Below are 4910 nucleotides of genomic sequence, written 5' to 3' on the forward strand. Positions count from 1 at the left end.
GGATCTAATTCCACCTTATTCTCGCCTGAAAATTGTTCGAGGAAATATTTGCCATATGCCTTCTCTCGATCGGGTATATAGTACATTTTCTTCAAATCATGAGCTGTAAAAGACCCGATGACTACTTTTATAGAAGTCAAGAATGTCCTATGGGTGATATTGATATTCTTAATTATCCATTTCACCATATCGTTATAAGGAAGGATATTGGGTCAAGCAATGATCCTATGATGAAAAGAGCTGGCAATTTCATGGTTGGAGGCTTTAGAAGATGAGGTAGCATTTGTTTTAACCACTCTCTAAATTACCTTGGGTCCTTCACTTTCAACCAATTCATATATAGATTCCCATGAGGGTTGTCCATTGTCTATCATGCATGTAGTGTTCGATAAAAGTGGGGGCATTTTTATTACTTTTGAAATAGGAGGTGTGGGTTGCAATGTTGCCATGGTGTTCTTTCCTTTCTTTGCTTTGATCATTCTGTTACACTATTACTTTTCAGGGTTAACCTGCAATTGGAAACACATGGGAATGAAGAAAAACAGGTTTGAAATGCGGGAGCTTTGAACATACAAAGTTTGAAATGATGGCGGATATAGTATAAATATGAAAAACATATGAAATATCTACATACAGACCATCAAATCATCTTGGGGCTTTAAATCATCAATACCATTACAAGTTCTTAATAACCAAAATCATGGCTTCAAATGATAATTTATTATTCAATTAATAGAATGTATCACAAAATCCTTTCAAATGGTAATCATAAACATGTGTCAATGTGTTTTCACGATATGTGATTGCGATACCATTATATCAATGGTTTGGGTATCAAAAGTTTGCGATGGAATGATCGTAATATCATAATCAGGGGTTTAGAGTGGAGGACAAGGGAAATGACCAAAAGCATTTTGCGATTGAGAAATCAAAAGGAATAATGTGGAAGTGGATAGGGCCTGACCAATGACTTACTATTATATTTTAACGCACTTTTCCTTTTTTGTATTCATTCTTGTGATTTTATTAAAGTTGCACTTTAATAAAGAGTTTTATCATAGTTGGAAGATCAGAAGTGAAGGAAGGAGACTGCTTTTTTCCAATTTTTGATTCATCCAAATGCGACATATTTATAGTGTTGCATTAACTTTTATATTGGGTTCAGAAGGTTTATCACATATCGTAATCGAAGTGGTCCTTGGGGTTTTTTTAAATTGTGCTCATTATAAGTTTTGTGATGTGGGTAAGCTCCGATATAGAGTGGCTATTTAACAATACTTAAGGCTTTTAAAGCCTAAGTATGTTTTTGTTGTCAGGGCTCTACATATTGGGATATGTGATTGCAATATACTTTATCACATCACACCATTTCAAAAGGATAAAATGGGGAGTTACTCATTAGGACTTGCAATTTGCGATATCGTCGGGATTTATTTAAGCCCAACTCATTTGAGTTATTTGAGACAATGAAATTTGGATTTTTATTCAAATAAAATCAAATTTGTCCTCTCAAAACAATAAAATCTTTTATTTTTCTATGATTTAAAAATATAAAGGATCCCCATTATTTACATAATAATTTCCTAAGGTATTTATATATAAATAAATGGGGGGTTGTTGAATAGCACAAAACAACCCTAATGGTCAAATACCCTAGTTGAGAAGTGCATTAGTAAAATGATGCATCTAATGTGTATATAGAACTGTGACCTCCAAGTTTGTACGAAACCCCAGGTAGATAAAGTAAAGTTGGTAGTCTTGGGAGTTACAACACTGCTGTATTGCAATGTTAAGGCTCATCGTCCATCATACCCCATACTGAAATTATTGCTCGTCCTCTAAGCAACCTATCCAAGTTCTTGCCATGATGTTCTTATTTTATGCCTTATATGTATTTAAAAGAAATTCCCTTCTATAGTTGAGTGAAAGATGATTTGGATGGCTACCTGCATTGGATGGCATTGATGGACAAACTTTTGGCCGCAGTTGCTCATTCATGAATAATTATTTTAGCTTCAAGTCAGCTAATTTATTACCATTTTCTGCACTGTTTCCTCCATGAGGTCCACATCCTCCACCTTCTTGGATTTTTGAATTCACGCCCATATGTGAGTTTTGCATATTTTCCCTTCTAGATCAAAGAAGAGTGGTATTGTAAATTTGGTGGGTACTGCCATCCTCAACAAATTTGTAGTAGGATCTAAGTTTAGGTTATGGATCAGACTCCTAGAGGTCTTGGAGGTATTCTTCTTCCCCTTTTGACAAGCCAACCCCTTCCTGTAGCATTCCCTATTTCTCTTGTAGCAGTCCCCATTGCTCCTGTAGTTGTTCTGTTCTTCCTATAGCAGCCTATTTTTTGTGTAGCTCATCTATTTTCTCCTATAGCGGTGTAGCTTGTGCTTTCAGCCTCTTAGATGTGACTTCTCAAGTGGTGGGCTTCCCTATGGGTGAAATTTTCCCTCGTGTAGCACTCTCTTAGCTTCCTATAGCATTGATGGTACTTCTATAACAATTATATTCTTGTCTTGTAGCATATTGTATAATCTTGTAGCACATAACCCGAATCCTGTAGCCACTAATATTTGCATTCGAAGAGGTGGTGGGTACACCTTTTATTTTGTTTTATTTATTATTTATTATTTATTATTTTATTTTTCATTTTTTTCTCTTGTTTTTCAATGTATGCAAAATTAACTTAGAGTGCTTTGAGTTAACTGAGTTGGCCCTCACTTACCCCTTTGCACTCCTCCCACATAACGACTAAATGATAACAACCCACTTTTTGAAGTCCTTTTCACTTTTGTCATGCTCCTCTCCCAAACATGTTGGTGTCTTGGTGGAAAAGTGAACTTAACTACTAGATAAGTCCAAGGTTTCTCTACTACTAATTTTGCCTATGAAAAAACATTTTCCTTCATACCCTTGCAATATTTTTCAAGATAAAATGTGTTCAAAGGGTGAGGGTAGGGAGTTTCATACCTATGCCTTACAATGAGTGTTTTTTATGCAGGATATTGTTGTAGTTGTTGAGGTTGTCTTTGATGGTCTTGAAGATCTCTATGATAATATGTTAGAGGTCCTCTAGGTTTTCTTGTTCTTGATGTTGTTGATTCTCTTCTCCTGAGATTCTCTTGATGTGAATTTTTTAGCTGATCATATGTAATTTCTAGACATAGTTAAGGTTGTTGTGCATGTATTTTTCAATTTCTTGAGAAAGATATCTATTTATTTATGTTCTCTTACTCACTGATGCTTGATGATGCAGGTTTTTCCTTCATGCCGATCCTCTTTGGATCAGATGTTGTTATTTGTTGAGTGATCAGGTATATTGTTGCAACTAATATGAGGTCCCGTGGATACTTAAGGATCAAAATTTCAATCCTCAAGTGCTCATGGTGACCAAATTCTAAATTGATACTCTAGATGTGGTCTAACAGGGGATGCATGCACTGCTACATGACTGTGTGTCCCCCTATAGAAGTCACATATATCCTTCTAGTTCCATTATTTTTTTTCAGGTTCTCCCTTTAAAAATACTTATAGTTCATGAGTAATTTGTTCACAAGGACCAAAGTCCCTTTCTGTGGTAGAAAGGATAGAAGAAGGGGTGAAAAATGGTGTTTTTGATGGACATAGGTGGAAATGAGAGCAAAGAAGAGGTTAAATGGTGTGGAAAATGAATGTTGAGGCTATAGTAGACCCCTCCTCTTGTTCCTATATGAAAAATGTAATATTTGAAGCATTTTTATATGTCGATCATAGTCTTCTAGTAGTTCATGTCAATCTTGTACGGCAATTTTGGAACACTTCTATAACATAATTGCTTTATTCATATATCTCAAATGGTACAATGGATTGAAGTGAAATTTTTTGAAAATGGTATCATCATCCTTATGCATCGCCCCATGAAACATGTTTTCCAACGGATGCATGAATATTGAGAAAAACTAAAAATAGTTGTAGGTGATGGAGGCCAATTTCTCAAAAAATGTGTGTTGGAATTTGCTGAAATTCCTTGATCATGTTACCATCATCCTTATAAATCTCCTATGAAACAAATTAGAAAAATGATGCATTCTTTTTTAGATATGGTCAAAAAAAGATTTCCCTATGTTTTTTGCCAGTTTTGTAACAAAACAAAACATTCCTGTAGCAATTTAGGACAAGGAGGAAAATAAAAGGGAAAGTATTGGAAATGATGGGTGGATGTTGGACATGGATGAGGATGATGGATTAATATGGCCATTGTCCTATTGGAGCATCTGGAAAGAGGAGGAGAAAGCCGAATTTTCATTTCCTTTAATGAGAATTTTGACCAAAATTTTCTCAAGGTAATAACTTGTTCTTATTACTTGAAGAGGATGAAGAGTGCCTGAATTAATCAAAGAGAGATACATCGAGAAAAAGAAAAGAAAAAACAAATAATTTTTTTCATTTTTTTCTTAGGCCCATTAGTTGCCTCAATGAGGTTTTAAACTAGTAGGTCCACATATGTGCATCTAAGGAGGTTTTCACCTAGGATATTCTACTTTTCTCTTTTTTTGTCTTTTTTCCAACCCATTGACCACCTCATGGAGGTTTTAAATCAATGAGCCAATCTCAAACACCTTAAAGGATGTTTTCAGTTAAGAATTTATTTTTCTTCTTTATTTTCTTTTCCTCTCTTTAAATTTTTTCTTTTATTATTTTTGTGTCATTCAAATATTTTACTATTCGTTGATTATCCCCTTGAACACATAAAGGATATGATGATAACAATTGAAGAAATTATTCAATATTAGGCTCTAATGGATGCTCTCCATAAAATGTAGCCCATGATTCCTTAGTCTCTTCTAAATCTTCTCATTTTGGATGTTCATCTTCAACATGAGAAAGATAATTTATTCTTTGCAATACTCTTTTTGATCCAA

At 34.5% G+C, this 4910-nt stretch overlaps 1 pseudogene; it reads left to right on the forward strand.

The window, feature by feature from the left end:
• The first annotated feature begins 3091 nt into the window (after positions 1 to 3091).
• LOC149235168 (small nucleolar RNA SNORD36) lies at positions 3092 to 3158 on the forward strand (annotated as a pseudogene).
• Positions 3159 to 4910: the final 1752 nt, after the last annotated feature.

The sequence above is a fragment of the Pinus tabuliformis genome, chromosome 8, assembly GCF_031772625.1.
Source record: "Pinus tabuliformis cultivar Carrire ecotype Pingquan chromosome 8, CPIR1, whole genome shotgun sequence".
NCBI lineage: Eukaryota > Viridiplantae > Streptophyta > Pinopsida > Pinales > Pinaceae > Pinus > Pinus tabuliformis.